We start from the raw sequence: 22,491 nt of genomic DNA on the forward strand, positions 1-22,491 counted from the left end.
ATCCAATATGCAAGAATCAGCAAACTTGGCCAGACAAAGGCCATATACTTTATTCTGAAAAAAAATGAGAAATAGAGTCCAAACAAGGCAGGACCAAACACAGATCCCTGGAGCTTGCCAATGCTGACAGCTCTACTGGTAGAGGTTGATTCACCAATTTTCAGAGAATGTCTTCTGTTGGTGAGCCAGTTGGTAACCCATCTAGTGACATAGGGATTAATCCCCGACTGGGAGGGTTTCCCGATGATACCTGCATAGGGATTGTATCAAAACCCTAGGCCAGATCACAATAGGCAATGTGCACTGTCTTACCTTCATCTAAACCTATCACATGGAATCACTAGGCTGTGACAACATCACAGATTACCTATAGCTTGACACAGGAATACACCTTCCTGAAATGGTTGAATCTGCTCTTCAACACACCCTCCACACTGGCTATGTTCTCATAGAAGGGTGTACATCAACATGCACCCATCTGAGTTGGGGGTACAGCACCTGATACATATATGTATAGAGACATCCTGACTCTCCTCAACTATGAGGTAGACCAACATGTCATCATAGACCTCTTCTAAATGGACACTAGTAATATTTTAGCTGTGTGCAACAGACCTGTGTGAGTTGTTAATGCTAAATCATGTCTGTTATATCTGACAGATGTTCTCAAAGTGGTCATTGAGGGCATGTATGATGACAACACTATCATCCTGTGAAACTTGACCAGGTCAAGGCATATGGCAAAAATCCACACTGTCATATGTGGCCATAAACAGCTATATAACTAGCTGGGTAGAACAGTGAATCACATATGTGGCATCTAACTCTATTAAAATGTGTGAAGTGACCTATATCTCAGGTCCAGTGATCAGATCCATACATCAGGGCTGTCTGCCAGGCCCTTTTCTTTCCAATATTTAAGTGACAGACATCACAGCTGACATAGACATACTGGTCCAAATGCTGCCTGAAGGCCTACAAATTGTGGGCACTCATTGACTCCAACTGTGATATCAGTATAATACAGACAGTGTCAGTAAACACCAAATATTGCTGCCACAGCCAAGACAACACCTGCAATGACAAGAAAGATGGGGGGATTTTTTTTAAGACAGGTATACACACACACAACCCAAGTATAATGTAGACATCACTCCCTATAATCAGACCAATTGGTATGTGACCCATATCCTGGGGGTACATGGTAAGGGGAACATCCACCAGCATGTGGTCACAGTTTTGAGTACCCCCTTGAATGCAACACAACTACTGGGTATGTGAAGGACATCCACATAAGAAGCCATAATACCTTCATAGTTCCTAGACTTCATCACATCAAAAACTGAGTACAATGCACCCTTCTTCATGTACCTCCCTAGACATCTTCCAGTGATGTGTAACTGAAGTGTACCACCTTTGTAACAGGGAGCTGTGACACAGCTTATTGGCCATACCTAGGTATTCTTTTTGTGGCATATACCTGATTATCTGATGCTGTGGAACACCAGTCCAGTTTTTGCACCATATGCATGTGTGCTACCTGTTCTGCTGATGCACATACTACATACATAGGTGTTAGGTGTTTCACAAAATTAATGGCATGTATATCATTCATAACAGTGTGGATTGTGCCATATATATGCTTATATATATATATATATATATATATATATATATATATATATATATATATATATATATACGTGTGTGTGTGTGTGTGTGTGTGTGTATATACACATACACACGTATATATATATATATATATATATATATATATATATATATATATATATATACCATGCTCACCAGTCACCAGTCAACTAGCCTGTATTGCTCATAAAGGTATAGCAGTGTCCCTCCTACCACCTGCAGCAGATGTTACAGTGCGAGGACAGTGTGCATGGTTACCCCTATAGAGTGTGGATGTATAATAGTAGTCGTTGAAGTGTGTGTGTGCAGACTGATCTCTTATCACTCTAAACAATACATGTTACATCAGAGGAATGGGATTACTGGTGGTATTATTCTGATATTGTCCATAACTGTGGTTAGTTCATTAATATTTTCCATGAGCCTTTACCTGTGCCCACCTTGCTGGGGACCTACGGTGAGATTTCACTCATATTCAGGCATATTGTGTTGCACAGCTTCACAATATGCACTCTACCCCAGTTCTATGCCAGATCCCTGATATATGTCCTCTGTAAAATTCATGTAAGGATCCTTATCTCACACAGACATCCTTCCCACTGTTATGTCACCTTGTATGACAATCACCTAAAAACACATTTTCACTGTACAGTCCCTACTCTACCATACAGATATGTAATTGGTGTTCCTGCTACAATCATCTTCCATTGACATGTCCTCATCTGCTGTACATTAAGTTGTTTTACCTCTCTTCTTTCCCTGTGTTCATTCCTGTGAGTCATCTGTTTGTCCCTATTCAATACACACATTTCCCCTGATTGTTTATTTTAAATGGCAGTCCATGTGCCATTACAGATCATTTACAAAGCTTTAGTACAGAATGCCAGGAATGGAATATCACAATATTCTGCACTTTGTCCTGTGCTGTCTTTGGACCATGTACTTAGCATTCATACCTCTCAACTGTCCAGATATTCCCAGGATAACCAGATGTGCTCCTTGTCAACTTTGTGGCTTTCTGACATATCAGAGGGGTGATCTCAGAACTGATATGATTCAATATTACATACATTTCAGTATTTCAGTTCAGATCTCTCAACTGTCCTAATTTCTGTGGAATGTCCAGTTTTTGCCTCATATGTTTGACCTTTTCCTCATAAAATTCTGGTTTTCTGGCAAATCATTTGCATGCCATTGAGGACTGAAGTCAGACAATAATGACAGACATTTGGGTTTCAAACTTCATGCTCTACTGTAAAACCTGTTATTCTATCAACTTTCTAAGTTTGTTAGAGCAATATTAGAATATGTCCCTATTTTTGGCCCATTGTTCCCCCATTATTTAGAGCTTAGTCCAGATTTCGTGGTCTGAGAGGTTGAAGGGTATGTGCGGGTTTCATTCTATCACATTTGTATATGACATCTATGCCAAATATGTTCCTGTTTATAGTTAATTGTCCCAGTATTATGCTGGCCTTTGTGCAGATGTATTGAACTAACAGATTGGGAGGTATGTATAAAGCCCTGGTAATCATTCTAGCATTCTGTGCAAAACCCCGAACCATAGGCACTCGTCTTTAAACAGAATTACTATCTGCATCCACTTACATGGTTTCCTGGCGGGCAACACTGTTGCCAGCTGTGAAAACTCACCTAAACATTCCACATGGCATGAATGTGCATTGTGGTCTGCCGCTCTCCACGCATCACTGTGCACACATGTAAAATCTGTGTAGGCTTTGCATGAAGCCTACACAGTTTATTGAATCCCTGGGATTACCTGTATGTCCTTGTCTCTGTCACACACTAATAATTCATGTTTTTTTTTTTAAACAAGAAACATCTTTACTGAATTATCATTTATGACATAGGGATTCATACATTTGTATAAATGAAAACAAACCATATCAGCATATTTTCAGTTGCAAACATTATGCATCACATATAATCTATATAGTCATTTTCAACTGAGTATTACATAGCTCATTCAATTCCTGCCTTCTTTAAGCAACGTTCCTTCACTAAAAACATTATTCTGCGTATATTGTTCTCACAATTCACATTTTTTCTGTCTAATTTGTCCCTACTCTTTTCTAAAGATACCACTTCCAGTTCTTTTATCTCTCTTACCATACCTCTCAACTGTACAGATTTTTGCAGAATGTCTAGATTTTTGCCTCATATTTTTGGTCTGTTCCTCATAAACTTTGTGGATTTCTGGTAAATTATTGAATATTGAAGTCACTAAATAATACAAAATAAAGACACACATTTGAGTTTCAGACTTTATATCCTTCAGAAGATATGTAATAATACAAAACCTTTATTCTAGCAACTTTATAAGTTTATAGGAACAATATTTAAATGCTGTCCCTATTTTCCGGCCTTTTTCCCCCCATTCTTTTTGGCTTTGTCCAGATTTCTTGCACTAAGAGGTTGAGAGATATGTTACTATATTCACAACTTCTAGTGTAGTTGGTTTAGACTTTGATTTCCATTCTCTAATAATTGCTTTTGGGCAGTCATCAGAATTAATTTCAGCAAGGTCTTACTATGTCTAGACAATTCAGATTCCATATCACAACTCAAACTATCATTTCTTTATTTACACAAAGTTGCTCAGTCAATATTTCTGGCAGAATAGTCTACAGAGAATTTTTAAAGACTGCCAACTCCCTACACTTCCAGAAAATATGTTCCCATTTATATCTTTCTTCCCCATCACACCTTCAACATTTGTTATCTACCTCAGGAAAAATTATTTGGAGTCTGCTTGGGGAATAAAAATACCTATGCAAACACTCCCAAGCAAACATTCTAAATCTCCTTGACTTTGTTGCATATTTGGGAGACATGCATATATCCTCCCATTGTTTCTATGTAAATTGCTTATCCGATCTCTCTTCATAGTCCTTTCTAACCTCCTCTAACATATTCCAATAATAGATGTTGTCATGTTTCTTCTGTCTTACACAATTTACAGTCTTTCATTGATCTGTTTATATTTCATCGGCCCTTTTACTGAAAATTTCTATAACATGACTTTTCATACAAGATCCTTAGTTTCCTATATTCCTTTAAGCCTTTCATGCCTACCTTTAATTGCCCTTTTCTCTATATCACTTATGTCATTCCATGGTTTCACGTAATAATACTTTTCCATTACTTCTTCAAGCTACATTTTCCTTACTTAAGTCTATATTCCAAGCCCCAATTTTTTCAACATATTGTACTTCCAGGTTTTGATGTCTTATTTTTTTTCTTCTTTATTAACCTCTAACTATATCTTGTTACACATTTCCTACAGTAACTTCTCTGTCTTATCCCATTCTACATTTTTGTCATTTTATCAAACATTCAGTATAAATCCCATGATAGTAAATACACAATAGTATGAATAAATCCAAAACCATATCCTTGTTTTAAACAATATTTCATTCCACTCTTTATAAGATTTAGCAATAAAACCCAAGTAATGTCAACACAATTTCTAATAATTTGTTTCCAAATTTATTTGGAAAAGCAGGCACCCTTATATATCCTAGAATATATGCACAAATCAAATAAACTATTATATACATCATGTGTTAAGCTCTCTGCATTGCTCCCTCATACCCTACTTTCTGTACATCTTCTTTCCACTGCTTCTCAGTTACTTCTCTTCATCCAAGCCTCTTACTTATCATACTGATCTCAGCTTCATTAAAATGTGTACCTCCATTTTTTACAGAGTTACCAACTCTTAGTTTTAAGAATAACTTTGCACCTTCCATATGTACATTACTTCTGACAATACCCTCCTACAGCCACAACTTGTTCTTAGGAATTAATACTATATCATCTGCTTAAACCATATAAATATATATATATATTAATACTATATCATCTGCTTAAACTATATATATATATATATATATATATATATATATATATATATATATATATATATAAAACTATGTTAACTCCCCTGATCACCCATCCAACTAATTATTACCACCAAAAATAAAATTCCATGCATAGTGCACCCTTGTTTCACCCGTATCTGTATAGTCACCTATTCTCTTACACAACTATTAACCTTCATCTATTTCGGGTATTCTTATAAATATAACACAATGTGCTTCTGTCTCCCCCACTATAATTGAATTACCTTATAATATCCATCACTGTATTATGATCACAACTATCACTATCATGCACTTTATTAACAGTACAGACAACTATCTTACTTTACACCTTTTCCCTCACAATATAGTCTACAACCTCTTTAATCATAACCAACATTTCAACTATTTGTTTTTGCTCTAGTCCACAAATTCCATTATAAATAACTTCAGTTAACATTTTTCCAAACATTTTCTGCTTGCTCTTACTAAATTTTTTAAATCCACACAATGTTACCGGTCTGAAGTTTTTCAATATTTTCCTTTATTCTTTCTTGGAAGTAAACTTTATTACACCTTCACAAAATTCATTATGTCTCACCCTAACTAACCTCTCCTTCTTCACCTCAACCATCACTTCTTTCTGTTCTATACACATATCTATATAAAACCCAAATAGTACATCAGGCCCAAGCACACTTCTAACATTAATCTTTTTTCAATACATTGCCTAAATTATCTAAATGTATTTCTTTTTCCAGTTGTCTTACTCCAACCAAATTAAACTGCAAAATGCCACTCTTACTTTTACATTTCCTCCCTTTATTTTTCATATTGTACAGATCTATAATAACATCTATTACTACCTTCATAATATGTACCTGTTCAAAGCATTTTTCTCTATTATTAATCAAAATACACATGCCCCAGAATTTACTAAACTCCACATAGGCACTGTGTAGATCCTACATAGAATGTATCTGTGTACACAGCCATAATTCCCCCTCAGCAGCATGCCATGCATATTAATGATGGCACGCTGCCAAGGGAGAGCATAGGAACAGGGATATTGAATCAGTGTAGGGAGATGTGTAGAGGCTAAATGTGGTTGTGAATGCCTGGTCAGATTTTATGTACAGGGTGAGGCTCCCTGTAATGCACCCTACCACTGTTGAAATACTGTGAATTGTGTTAAATGTGTAATATTTACATTTTATGTTTTTTTCTTTTTTTTCTGCATGTTTTCATGACGCGGAACATAGCAATACCAACTTGTGCTCACATGTAGACAGCTGACACCTGCCTCACATCTAAAAATAGAAACTGGATGTACTTAATTACCATACGTAATGTCTGTTTTTTTTTTTTTTTTTTTTTAGAAATGGTGTTTGTGCAGCATGGTGCAGTGCTCCACAAAGCTTATAGGTGTGTTTAAGTGTGTTTGCATGGCGCAGCAATGCTAACAGGTAGCCAACTAGTATAAGTGAATATATACCAGTTCGGCCTTATGCATAGTAGTTCCTGGGTTCGAGCCTGCAGTAGGCGGAACAGTATTTTAGTTTAATTAAATACCAAATTGTGAAATATGGTGCTGCTGTGCTCTGCTAAGCACTGCTCAGCCATGCTAAGCATTGCATAAACATGCTAACAGCTATGAATGTTTGCCCATTGCTAAGCTTTGCTAAAACCACGGTTGTGTGAGTTTTCGCACTGCTCAGCTCTGCTTAGCTGGTTTGTGAGCTGCTAAGCAATGCAATACTTTTTTGAATGTTACTCGATGATGTGTAAGGGTAGGAAAACAGCTTATATTAAGAGCAATAGGTGGGGATTTTGCACCATTTGTTGGAATTCAATTGACTGTTGATATGGCAGGTGATGCTGATGAAGTTGCATGCTTTTGGGCACAGAAATGGGGTGTTCAGGAGTTCAGGGTCATGGTTGGTCTCCTGGTAAAGAACAATGAACCCAGGCTGTTGCAGGGTGGTTTCCAGGGCCCGTAGTGTAAGGCAGAGTCCTGGGATTTTTTGGCCAGGGAACTCATCAGTGGTACTGTATACCCCACACAGGTGAGCAGTGCTGTCACCATTATGATGACCTGAAAAAGAGAAAGAGGGGAACCTTGGACACCTGAGGCAAGAGATGGGAATGCTCCACAAATACGTAAGTATGCTTTCCACTGTCTTACCAAAGTGCAAGCTGAATGTCTGCAAAACTGGTTTGCATGATGGTGTGTTTCTCTCCCAACAGCTGCAACTGAGAGGGCTTGCAGTGCTGAGTCCCATGTTGGGCGCCTGGCCAGGTTGCACCATATGCATCATATATGTGGTACATACAGATGTATTATGCTAACTGTAGTGTAATAAGAAAGAAAGAGTAAAGCATTTACTGCAATAAAGTATACACAAGAAAAACTGAAGTGCAATAAATGGCCATAGACAACTGCAGTGCAATAAATGGGCAATTAGAGTTGTAGTGCAATAAATGAAAAATAACAAATGTAGTTCAATAAACAATAAACAGTACCAATAACAGTAAGCAAAGTGGTGTACAGCAGGATTGCATTGTCATAACACTTGCACTAGAGCTGTATGCATTGATTGTCTATGGCAAGGATGCTGCAGTCAAGTGTAACACTGTAATAGCTGTAGAATGCAAAACTAATGGTCTGCAAACTGTACTGCTTAACTCATAGTACAGTCCAAGGCTGTCTCCAGGCCAATATTGGTCACATAATGCTTTCTGTTCCTCCTATTCAGGTAAAAAGGTATATGGGTGAGGTAGCCCACTTTATGGGCAGATATGTGTATGGACCTCAAATTAATCAGTGATGCCAATAAAGTGTTAACCACCATTGCTGATTCTAATATAAATCTGTTTTAATATATGTAGTACGGATGTATTCCATACATGTGTGTTCTACTGTCAGTGCAGTCAATTATAACACTGTGATCATTCTAGAATGCAAAAAGAATGTTCAGTAACATGTATGGTTTAACCCATAGTATGGGTCAAGGTTGTCTTGAGGCCATTACCAATCACATAATGTTCTCAATTTCCCCCACTGCAGGAACAAAAGGTATATGGGTGTGGTGGTCCATGTTATGAGCAGATATTGTGTGTGAACTTCACAGATATTTCAAAGCAATACCAATAAAAAGTGTTCACCGGCATTGTTGATTCTAAAATAAAGTTGTTTTAATATACACAGTACAGATGTATGCCATGCATGTGTGTTCTACTATCACTGCATTCAATTATAACACTGTAATAGTTCTAGAATGCAAAAAGAATGTCCTGTAACTTGTCAATAGTATGGTTCAAAGTTATCTCCAGGCCAGTATCAGTCATGTAATGCTCACATTTTTTTCTCACTCCAGGAACAAAAGGTGTATGGGTGAGATAGCCCATTTTATGAGCAGATATTGTGTGTGGACTTCACAGAAATTTAAAATTAATACCAATAAAGTGTTCCCCAGGATTGCTGATTTCTAAATAAATCTGTCTATTTCTAGTATGGCTGCATTCCTTGCATGTGTGTACTAAGTTGCTACAATCAATTATTACATTATTTGCAGACATCCTCTGCAGTCACAGCTATTGGATTATATTCCCATACATGCCAACTAAGGCATAATGGCTGTCTAGTTTATGTACTGTACACAAACATGCCTTTCAAGTGTCATGATTTCTTGTACTGTATTTAATGTTGTGTAATCCGTTTGTCAGATGATTACCAGAGAAATTACTATCTGGAATGCAATGCATTAACAAAAACTCTTACAGAATATCTTGGTAGTTTTACAAGTCCACATTATGTGAAACTCTTCTGTGTAGCTGTGTACCTGCAATTGTTATTGCTTGGCCCATACTGACCCATGCTAACAGCTTGAGAGGTATGTATGTGCTACATCAGCTATAAGAGAATTGTAGTCACTGTACCCAAAACTGATACTACACACCTGTAGAGTATATATTATCAGTGTTTTCAGGGATATAATCTACAATATCACTAATTGAAATTTTTTCTCTATCTCTCCACTCATTATCTTCATTTATTTATTATTGTTATGTATTATTATGACTTAATATTAACATAATTTATTAAACTAACTATATTTTGGAAAATTTGGTTGATTATTGTTACGTGTTATTATGATTCAATATTAACATATTTTGTTAAACTAACTGTATTGTTGGCTGTATGCTTTAATTCTTACTGGCATGCTGTTACCATACTGACTGTTATGTTATTTAATGTGTTACACATAATATACATTAATATGTATTGGGATTAATTAACATGATGTTCTGTTCTGTTAATACCAACAATGGTTTGGTTATTACTAACCGTAACTCATTGCTATACCTTATTTACCACAGCACATCAAGGTAGGCTGGTTCCAGCTGATCCCCCTACCTTGCCTCAACTGTCCATGGCACCGGGTTCCAGCACATCTGGGACACAGACTGGTGGTGACCCTCTGCTGCCCCTGCACTACCAGTGGTGTCATGTAGTTCCACCCCACGGGATGGGGATAAGACCCCCACTGGGAGCAGTGGCAGAGGGGGAGTTGTCACCTGGGATAAGCTGGTAGTTTTGGTGTGCAAGATAGTCTACTGTGGGTTTGACTGCTACCTGCACCAGATTGAGGGCATGCTGGCAGACCTGGTGGGGCAGCCTAACCCTGGTGCCCAGCCTCCGCCACTGCCACCTTCAGAGCAGTGAAGGAGCAGTGCTGACAGTCCCATGGGTGGGGATGTGAGTCATGTTGCTGCCTTGTGGAGGCCCATCAGATGTGTATTCCACAACAGCCTCCCTATCCAAGGTGTTCACCTCCCTCATGTGTCACACACTACCCCTGTCTGCTGTCTTGTCCATCTTGTCTGTCTGCAAATGCATCCTCACCTACCCAACTTACCTCCCCCACATGTACCTATGTCTCTTCCCCAACATTCCACTCACACCTTAAAGAAAATGGGCACCTGTCCCCCCCAAAAAAAATATCGCCCCATACATAGCTCTCCATTTCACCCACGTGTCCACTGAACACATGTAATTTGGTCCAATTATCTTGATGATGCAGTTATGTTGTCCTCACTCCTTTCTCTGGGGGTGTGAGTTCAAATCCATGTACAAAGTCTGTTAAGGTGCACAGTTGTTGCTGTACAAGAAACGGATAGTTATGGTTCTTTCCCATACTCTTCCTGCACATCCCTACCTGCCTTCCACTATGTTTTCCCCCTGCTTGTACCCCATTTAACCACTTTCCTACTTCCCCATTTTTCTTTTCTTTATATTTTTTAGTGTGACGTTGAGCAGTGCACTGAGTCATGCAGCTTTGCTAAGCTCAGCTAAATAGAGCTATGATGATTATATGTGTCTTTAAAATTGTAATACACACTTACAAAATAAACATCTCTCCCATGTTTCGAACCTGAGACCATTGCATCTGCAGACCACTGCATTAACCTGTCACACCACAAATCTTACTTAAAACAGGTGCTTTAAAAACTACATAGTAATTGGCAGTTACAGTAATTAAGCATGTTTAAGCTGAGCTGTTTGCTGTGCCATGCCATACAAACTTGAATAAAAAGTAATAGAAAAATGGGAGTGTACCTGGGACTCTGGTGCAATAGTGCACCACTAGAAAGCCAAAGACATAATAAGGGATGTAAGTGAGGCCTGCGATAGCAGGTTAATGTGCCCTTTTATCAGCAACATGTAGAAAGACACCTGCTAAAGCATTAATGGCAAAATACATGTGTAACTGGGACCCTGGTACAGACATACATTCATATAAAGCCTTGCACATACTGATGGATGCAGAACATGATTGTCACAACCTGTATGTGTGCACATATATATTGCAAAGAAACGTGTGGCAGCAGTGACTCAGTAGCTCAGTCTGTTAAATGCCTTATAAACTGTACATTTTGCCACACACAGTCTTGGGCTCGAATCCAGTGGTGTATAGCACTGAATTTTCAGTATTGTGAAGCCAGCAATTAATGACTGAGTCATGCACTCTTTATCCACACACTGCATTTCAAATGAAGTGAATGCTTTTAACTTATGGAAGTCACTGGCCTGCAGGTAGGAACACACTTCACTTATCCCTATAGCAAAACTATATGTGCATAAATTGTCATATCATGCAGTAATATGCATTCACAGAGAATGTCAACTCAGGTACTGTGAATAAGGGCCACTGACAGAATGCACCACACAATCCGTTCAGAGTCACACTGCAGATTACCACAGCTGAACAATTAACATATATATTTGAAGTCCCTGCTTGTAACAAGGACTGCTCTCATACACTCTGCAAATTGCTACCAGACTGTAATACATGGCCTGGCAGCTGCCCAAATCATGGACATATTCACACACACACACACACACACACACACACACACACACACACACACACACACACACACACACACACACACACACACACACAGATAGATAGATCTATCTCAAGGACACACCAAACATGTTACCTATTACTCTGTTATTGATATTGTTGCCTAACATACTTACCTTAAACAAATGCCTTCATTAGAGTGTAAAGGGTACCCTCATTCTGGCCCTGGCTCTACAACAAGGCTGACACAGCTCACACAGTTACTCCTACAGCTTGTTGTCCTCCAAAGTGCTCACACTTTCTGCCTGTGTCTATTACCTGCTGCAGTAGCTGCAGCCAGTATCGCACACATCTCTGTGTAAAGGTGTTTGCTGCAGACCTACCCTCCGTGACAATGTAGTCTCCTCACCCCAGTCATGTCCAGCGCAACATATCAGAAAGGGCCCTAATCTACATGAAGGTCTTATATATTCTACAGTAGTTGCATGTCATTGGCTGATGATAGTGCAAATCAGCTGTGTTGGCTGCAATTCGCATTTCAGACCCACAGACTGGTTTAGAGGCAATCACCTGCTGATGGGAAGCATTTTTAAAAGGCAAGCAGCTTGTATGGGTAACCATTCTGCATGATGCTTTCCTCACACAGATCATGCCTTTGTGACAACTATACTATTACCACAAATCAACAGAGGAGTACTGCACTCCATCAGGTATGTAACTGTTTTTATGTACAACAGGTTGCAGATGAGTGAATAGACTTACAGGGAATAGGGATTACAGCATTAAGCCTGTCTTAGACCTATGCTAATGACATGTTATTGATCTCCTGCTTTCTTATACCTACATAGGATGTACAAAACATCAGGGGTGCATTGTCTTTTGTCATTGTGGCACATGGGTCTCGTTGGACTGTCCCTTTATTGTAGTTGTAATAGCACACTGCTATTTGTATGGCATTGTTCGTATGACATAGTATTGAGGGGTTGCCAGTAAAGGACACACCACAGTAGACTCAAGTGTTGGTGTATGATAATGCAGCAGTAGCTGTCATGGCACACATGGGAATATCTGACTATTGCTACTATCTCAGTTGTATCTACACACTTAATTTATTTGCACACTGTGGAGTATGACATGTCTGACCAAGCAGTGGATTGTCCCAGCTATTTTGACCTTCCTGTATCTCTACATAGTGTATGTCCACATATGTGATCCTGTAATGTGTTTCCCTTTTGTTGTCTTTCAGGAATTATGTACCATAGATGCCATGCACCCTTCTTGGATGTGGAGAATGAAATTATACTGGAAAGACTAAGGCAACATCATCACATCCTACTGTCCAGGAGTTGACAAAGCAGGGAACAGCAAGCTGCACCGTAGGCAGATCTTGTCCGTGGTGTGAATGGCACGGGCCGGCAGGGCAAGATATATGAGCAGGTTCAACACCACACAATGGACATGATAAATGCTGCACAACAAGGGGCAGCAGATGTAGCCAGGGATCATGGCATCACCGGTGGAGGGCCTGCAGTGGAAAAAATGCTCAGTCACTGAGGAGTTCCTGGTGAACCTAGGCACACAAAACAGCTCCCATGCATCCATTATACCATACATTGTGGAGGTGGGTTCCACAGTTTCCACAGCTGAGGAGTGTGCAGGTAAGTTTATTTTGATCAGCACTGTAATACTGTAGCAGACAGTGTGTCAGGCTATACATACTTTTATTTGGGTGTCTGGTCTTTGTTCTTTGGGGGGAGTTGACCTCAGTAATGCTCTCATACTCAGAATGTTACCAATACAACAAGTAACACAGTAGTTACTGTATATGTGAGATATAGGGATGTATTACCTTGATGTGCTGCAACATGCATTGGCACTGACATCATCCCACTCTCAACTTTTGTCAGGTATTGGCCAAGGCTATGGTCCTGCTCCTGGTAAGCATGACACTGTTTTGTTAAGGAACATTTATATTCTATTAAGGTTAAAGGCAAGAATAATACCCAATGTAAACATAATATTGTGTGTAAACAGCGTAGCACGTTTTCATTTTCCATACTAGAACAGGTACATAAGGATCACAGAAATGTAGTTGAACTAAAAGGAACACTTTGGCAGTTACAGTTAAGAGCACATAACACTCCTTGTTTAAATGAGGCAAAGAATCCAAAATGCCTTTTATAAAAAACAGGTTAAAGGTAAATAAATTAGGCAGTGAAACATGTATTTCCATATATATGTTAAGATAGTTGTACTGGGTTTTATGTTTTTTTCAAGCATAGTGTCATATTGATTAATTAAAAGGTAAATATTACTGGCCAACTTTTACTTGCTTTACTTCAAGTTATTGTTATAAAGGTCTTGAGTTGAATTTGTATTTTGTTCTGAGGAAGTCTTTTGTAGACGAAAGTGGAGAAGAAAAATGTTTGATCACTAATCCAGTTGTGGATCTTCATTATTATGAGTTTTAGTGTTTTTTTTTGTACACAATAGTGCAGGTATTAATGTACTACTTTTTTGTTTCTTATTGCAGGTGACCAGGGGGTTTGTTGTCTGTCTCCTACACAACCTGAGGTCAGTGTCTCTTTGGACTCTGATAATGATGGCGGCCACAGTGAGACATAGGTGGGGGTGTTGGGGGTTGAATCTGTCCCAGAGGTAGGCATCCCTCTTCTACTCCCATTGCTACTGCACACAGTCTGCATGCCCACACCTACCCAGTCCCCGGAGGCCATAGATATTGGACAGTCAGAGGGTGGGGACATTGAACAGAAAGTGTGGCAACTATGGCTCCAGTGAGTATAAACACTGGCCATAGCCAGAGAGCTGGTAAGGTCCCACACAGGTGGATTGACAGGGGTGCTTTCAGGAGGCCACCTGCTATCCATCCACCACCTGTTGCAGGTGTCACATCACAGATCACGCGGTGCATGTTTTGGACCACCATGGAAGCACAGGCATGTTCTGAATGGAACACTAGACATATGCTTAGGGTTATGGATGCAGCACAGTCTGATATCCATGACTACCTCCATCACATTGGGGAATCCCTGGATCAGTTCACTGATGCAGTGGGCAGGAGGTGGGCTGAGATAGTGTCTGGCTTGGACCGTAGATTGTCTGTGCTTGACCGTCTGGTTAGAGTTGAGTGTCGGAACCCATGGATGTAGGTGAGCAACCCTGTCTGCTGACAGTCCATGTGGCTGTGCACAATCACACCCCCATAGTGGTAGTACATCCAGCACTACAGAGGGGCATGTGCTGTCCATACCACAACATGGCAGGCCATGGGCTTTTAGTCTTGGGTGGTCCCATGGGGGACACGGTCCCAGCAGACAGCAGTCACCATCAGATACTAGCACTGCTTCTGACCTTGGGCATGGATGTGCCAGTGCAACTCCTGGCAGAGCCAGTTCTCATATTCAGGGCCAGAGATGGTGAACTGTCAATTCTACCATGTACAGTCTAAAGCTGTTAAACATACATAGGTGTAGGTCTAGCACTGAGCTTGACTGTGTACATGCACATACTCAAACACCACTGCCAAATGCAGGTCAGCTACAGACACACATGGCACCTCTCCATGGTCCATCTTACATGCTCCCCTTCCTGACTTACACACATGCTGTCAACTGTATGGGCCAGCCTAGGCCTCCTGCACCCCCACACAACACCATGTGTAAGTGATGGTACCTGTGCACATCCCTGTCATCTTCATCACTGATGCAGGGAAATGAAGCTATGTGTGTGATGCACAGGATGACTATATTAGTTAACATGTACTTGTGCAATGCAGTGTTGGTTTACCATGCCACTTGTAGTGGTTACTGACAGTGTATGCTGGCATTTGTCATGAGTACATTTGTGTAGCTTATTTTGCATGATGTTGTATTGGCTGTATAGTTACACAACGACAGGTGTGTCATGGGCCTGATATGTTTCTCTTACAAGAGTCTGTTGGGATAACCTATGGATACACAGTGGGAATAAAGTAGCAAATGATGGCATGTCAGCACAGCAGAAATATGTCTTCAGCAAGGTACAGCACTATATGTGTATGGCTCCATAGGTTCAAATGTCTATAACAGGCTAACAAGGATAATGGCGGCATTCGGCATACTCATCTATCCCTAATCTGTGATAAGGTCCACTACCCTTGATAAGTGTCACAAGGGTTTTGGGAACTAACACATCTACAAGCTGTGGTGATGGATATGACCCATCTACATATATCCTGTGCCCAGTACCAACAGTTGCTCGACACCAGTTATGATTGTCATGTTCTGCATCCCAATGTGTAACCTGCACATGATGTGTGTCACAGCAGAAGCATGTTTTACATGCATGGGAGGGGGGCTGTTTCATATAGGGTGCACTGTCCATGTTAAATACCTGTCTCTCCAACATGTACTATGTATACCATGCTGATGTTGTCAGCACAGGTGAAACATGTGTTAGTTCTGTCATAAATACATGGGAGGTACACAGTGGGAACTGAGACCTCCCTGTATGTTACCATACACATCCCCTCCAAAGCATTTAGGAGGCAGACTGCACATGTATGGTTGTGACGTGGACTCCATAAGACATGGTATCTGCACTGTGTATTGGTGTACCATTGAATCTGTGCAGCTGCTACAGTTGTATGACATGCCTGTGTAGTGACATGGCAAGGGTGCCATTGCACACAATGATAGGTGTGATGACTACCACATTCAGTATAGCAGTGACAGTCTGGGATTTATATCTCAAACCTGTTGGTATAGGTTGTACAAGAGTGAATGCATCCCCACATCTTTCTAACCAGTGAAAGTCAAAGCCTACATTACTCTCTGTGTCCATAAATCCACTTGTAATGGCTCAACTGTGTGTGTGTTGTGCAGACACTAGAATATTTTCCAGGGGTGGATTATTTCCCACAGGATAGTATTGCACAGCCGTTGGCATTTAGTCATTGCCAGTGGCTCAGATAACAACTGACTGTATCTTAGGCCATTCTGGATAACTGTTGGTTCTGTGTGGGATTATGTAACAGTTCCTGATATGCACTCACCTGCTAATGTACTCATTCAGAGGTCAGTGACAGTGGCTGTAACTGCAGTGAGGGAACAGGTAGAAGAGATACATCAATAATGAACTCCACTGGTGAATGACTTAATTGCAGCATAGGTCTCCCAATACTATGTTCCCAGAGTAAGACTGTCAGACACTTGTCTATCCACCAGCTAACATAACACTCTGTACATGACATACACAATTTCCAGCATGGCTTGCTGTCCTAATAATGTCATACACATTGTCATGCCATGGTTGGTGAAGTGAGACCTACGTCCAACATCCATTGCATAGTGTAACAGTCAATGGTTACCACTGGTTAGAGTCGGTAGGCATGATCTGGCTTTCAGCAAAGGTAACAGTGTTTGGTCCGGTGTCAGCAGGTGTATGACAGTGCTAGTGCTTGTATCCATGCTAACTTCCTTAATGGCATTTTAGCTGACAGGACTCAGAGATCCAGGGACACTACTTTGCACTACATGCTAGTTGCCCTCTGTGCGAGTGAGTATTGCAGTTACTTCCAGCATGTTGCAAGAAGAGAGTCATGCAAGGCATCTGTACAGAACACAGACAAACACATTAGGGAAGTGTAATATATACAAACTGTGCTGCATAGTCGTGCTGCAGCTCACTTGCCAAAAGGATGGTCCAGGTCCTTACCTACAATGCCCTGGAGCAGTGCCATGACATCCCCACATGGGGAACCAATGTACTGCATCATGTGTTTACCAATATGGGTGAGCACTACAGCCCCTCCATGTGAGGTCCTCCCTGGTGGAATCTGGCCACAGATCATTTCCTTTGGAACTACCAGCAAATAACCCCCTCTTGCAAACAATATAGACATACATGTTAAGAAAGCCATTTATTATCTCCTGTGGGATGGTTGACATAGCATGACTGCACATCCCTCTTCAGATGGGACAGGCAGGTATGCAGAAATCTATACCCATGGATTATGTCAGCAGCATCACAACTGCATGAAGTCAGCTGTATGGGACAGGAGATGCACAGGCTCGTCATGACTCAGCAAACCTAACTGGTGGACAACTGCCATTAGCAGGCTGTGCAATAACAGGTGGACATTGCTGTGTGACTGTTGGGGTGAAGATGCACCCCTAACATGCAGGCACAAACTCCCCAGCAAAAAGAAGCACACAGTGTTGTTGTGATGTTGTGTAGACATGGTAAGTGACACCATTAGCCACCCACCCAAAGCAGAACCACAATGCCCAGTGTAGTTACATGTGTAACCTAAAAGTACAGGCCTAGATTGTTGCTGACCTTAGATGTCATGATTACACATATGATGGGTCTGTACTCATACCTAACCTGTACTCCCACACTGCTTGCATCAACTACACTCCCCTGTCCCCACCACATGTGACACATGACATTCCTACAACCTGTCCCATAACTTCCATATTTGCAGAGCAGTTTGTAACTGGCCTCTCAATGGACCATACACAGGATCTATTGTACATGCTAACATTACAGGCTGCATCCCACATGTTATCTGACAAGGATTACTAACACCTTTGGGAAACCCTTGCAATCATACTGACACCACTGGCTGCTCATCAGCTGAGTGGTTAACACCAACTGTTATACCCTTACACAGAGGTGGTGCATCCACTGGCCAAAATAACTATAGAACCTTTAGTCTAAGTATCCATATCTGCATGCCCATAGGGGCAATCATCAAGAAGCTGATCAGCACACGTATATGTAATCTACACACTTTTAACTGTACACAGTTTGGATGTGTGACAAGGGGATAATGATTGTTACATGTGGTGGATGGTTTCACTTCATAATCTTGAATTACTGAAAGCTCAAAATTCAGTAACTCGAGACCATGAAGCTGAAAGCCAGAATGTCGAAAGTGCATAAGAGTGAATATGAATATCTCAAATCCATGCTTATGCATTTCTGGTACATCACGTGTAGTGTTATGGTGCCTGAGATGGAAGGTGAGTGTTTGTGTGTATTTTTGTATGCTGTGTGTGTGGGTAAGGGTAGGGAGGTGTAAGTGTGAGTGTGAGTGTTGGATTTGTTGGTGTTTGCATATGTATGATGTGTATTTGTGTGCGAGCGAGTGGAGGATGGCATGGTGTGAGTGGTTTTTTTTTATGTTATGTGCGACCTCAGAGTTGATATATATAAGTAAGGGGGTATGGGGGTGCTTATATGTAGTATAGGGCTGTGTGGTTTGTGTGCTGTGGGTGGAATGGTGTGCATGTTAAGTGGTGTGTGATGTATTTATGTTCGTGTGTGTGTGATTCAGGATTGTGGTTTCGGTGTTGTGAATGGTTCGACTTCATAGTCTCGGGTTACTGAATTTTGAGCTTTCAGTAATTCGAGATTATGAAGTGAAACTGTGGTGGACATCTCCGAGGCAGACACCAAGTACCTGGGTGAGGGTACATCAGGGCGTACAACCCCCAGACTGAGCCAAGACATCTGACTATACCCCATGTTCAGACAACATTTACAAAGCACCCACTTAGGCATGTATGATACTGTCATGGTAGAGGTCACTAAGTGGCCTATTAATGGCACACATATGCAACATAGCGACATCCATCTCCAGTAGCTGATCTGTAAGCAGCAGTGCTTAACAGGGTGCAGTCTTGGGTCCTCTTCTGCTTGGAAGCCATGTAACCACAATATACACAACTACTGAATGCCTGTGGCTAACAATGTTGGCTGATGCCTGCAAATCATGAGCACTCAGAGTCTCTGTGATATGACACTATCCTGCAAGAGGGTATTGTGAACACATGCCTGTTGACATACTAATGGCCATAAACAACAAGAAAATACATATGTGTCATCATTTCCATCAGGTAGACCTATGTACCTGGTAAGTAGCACATCTGTCGCAACATGTGCTGTACATGCTGAGGGGAGAAAGAACTGGGCACACAGACCTGACCACACAGGTTTACACCTAATGTGCCTCAGATCACAATGTCTCTACAATGGTATGGCAGGGATCATGTGGCATAGCTGAGGCCACAGTCACCAGTACGCAACATACTCATAACCTCCACATACGCTTCCTTCAGCATGTCAATATCTCAGAGCAATGACCATTGTTGCTGTATCTTTCCAAGCAGTACTGGCAGCTGCACACAACAGTATGGTCCATGACAAGGACACTTCACATCTTCAGTATTTGTTCAATGGGGATTGTCTGCAATGAGTGTCATGGTCATCTGTGGCATATATAGTACTCAGAGGTGATCCCTGCCTTGTATAAAGGGCAATGTGTGACCTGCTTGATTGCATACCCTGCCTATCTGTAGGAAGCACAGTAGATGGATGACTCACTGTAAGGACATTAAGCTAGTATGTGACTTTAGTACTACATACTTGTGGAGAGATTTGTCTAGCAAACTTAAACACACCCATTGAACAGAATACTGCCTAATGGCACACAGAGCACCTCAGTGCACCTCAGCACATGTAATCTATATGATTTGATGGGTGACCAGCAACTCAACACAGGGGAACAGCCTGTGTCCCTCTTGGACTGGAGAAATATGTGCTGATCCTGTAACTATGGGTATAAAGATGTCTATGACTGTGAGCACTGTATGGCCATTATAGTTCAGTTCAAACATCCTATGGTTCCATAACATGATGTAAAATACTCTAATAGGCTCACACACAAACATGGCTGCATTGAGGCTAGCACCACTTCCAATCACTGCATACAGGAAATGCCAAGGCACACATGTAGTGTAAGTTGACTGTATGTAGATGTGAACACTTACCTATGTAATGGAACATACTACAGATCACAGTACCTGTTGCACACAACACAGCTCATGTCTGCTAGTACTATCAATTTAGGACATATTATGCTTCATGACATAAGCAGGCCTTCTTGTGGTCAATCATTTGGGGGGGGGCACATCACCCACTACAAATAAAATAATGCAAACCCCTACCTATGTCTAAGTTACCAAGGTTATCATAGTTATGCCAAATGGATATATACACATGCACCAAGTGGGCTGGAATGAGATTAGAACTCCTACCTATCTAGTCTTATACATTGTAGCACGCAGTATTTATTGCACACACCACAGCTTAAGTCTGATATGGCACTGTCAGCTGGTAGTCCTGAGGTGGATGACATAATCAGGCCTTGTAGAAGAGGGCAGCTTGGAAGCCAGTAGAAAGTTACAGGCCCAAAAAGTACATACCCATTGCAGGTGGATAGCCCATGAGGGCATGCCCACTGTTTTGCAGGGGATACACACACACACACACACACACACACACACACACACACACACACACACACACACACACACACACACACAGACATGCACCAAGTAACCTGTAGTGAGATAAGAACCCCAACCTATCTAGTCTTATACTCACAGTACTTATTTCACATACCACAGATTAAGTCTGTTACACATGTGACTGCAGGCACAATACAAACTAGGCAGCTGTGGCCTGCAGAGTGATATTGCTTCATACTGTTATCTGCATCTAGAATCCTAGCAGTGAGCTAACTCTTTTTATCCTAGCTATGTGTGTACAGTTACCAGTATGGCCATATGTGGCTGCTTGCAGTTAAATAGGCAAATCTTTGGGCAGGAACAATGTGCCCTATCCATGCTTGCATTGATAACACTATACATTACACCACCTGCTTACCTGTGTCCGTCTACATGTGACATCCAGCAGGCACATGGGTCTGTAGGTAAGTGGATTATGTACTGTTCTGCCCTTAGTTTGGATCCTTTGAGCAACAGTATGGATGTGTGATAGTGCAAATTTACTCACCATTATTAGGGTACTTAGGCCAATACAGACATCCACACACATAGTTCTGTATATAGCAGGGATGTATATATAAGTGTTGCTGTGTGTGTATGATATGTATATATGTTATGTAGATATATGGGAGAGTCTATGCATCATTTTAATATATATAGCTATATACATCAGTATATATCTATTTGACACTACATAGCGATAGATATACTATGCATGTGTGAGAGTGATAGTGACGGATAGATATGTATATGTATATGTCTGTGTCTATAGACATATTTATACATAAATGGTCATTTTGATGAAGGGGCAACAAAATTGCACTCATTTCAACTAAGTGTATGGGCATGCCCTGTGGGACTGTCAGCACTTTTAAAAAGACTCCAGGCCACACCTACCTGTACTCCAGTCCGGGATTTTGTATGTTACAGACATTAACATCTGCCCCTGTTTCTGCAGTACTGCACTTCACTCAAAATGTCCATGGCATTCTCCAGATGTCTGCTGTATGTAGTATGTGACTGTTGATAATGTTACACAACACACAGATTGACTCTCTGCATACCTCTCAACTGTCCAGATTTTCACAGAATGCCCAGAGTTTTGCTTCATATGTTTGGTCTGTTCCTCATACATTTGTGGTTTTCTGGTACATTATTGAATACTGACATCACAAAATAATACTAAATAAAGACAAACATTTGAGTTTCAGACTTTATATCCTTCGGAAA

At 40.8% G+C, this 22,491-nt stretch overlaps 1 protein-coding gene across 1 annotated transcript in view; it reads right to left on the reverse strand.

Annotated features, from left to right (window-relative positions):
• LOC122791184 (calpain-13-like) overlaps positions 1–22,491 on the reverse strand; it is a 1,289,367-nt gene that overhangs the window by 692,410 nt on the left and 574,466 nt on the right. The window lies entirely within an intron of this gene.

This window comes from Protopterus annectens, chromosome 1.part2, assembly GCF_019279795.1.
Source record: "Protopterus annectens isolate FY-2018-M chromosome 1.part2, PAN1.0, whole genome shotgun sequence".
Taxonomy (NCBI): domain Eukaryota; kingdom Metazoa; phylum Chordata; order Ceratodontiformes; family Protopteridae; genus Protopterus; species Protopterus annectens.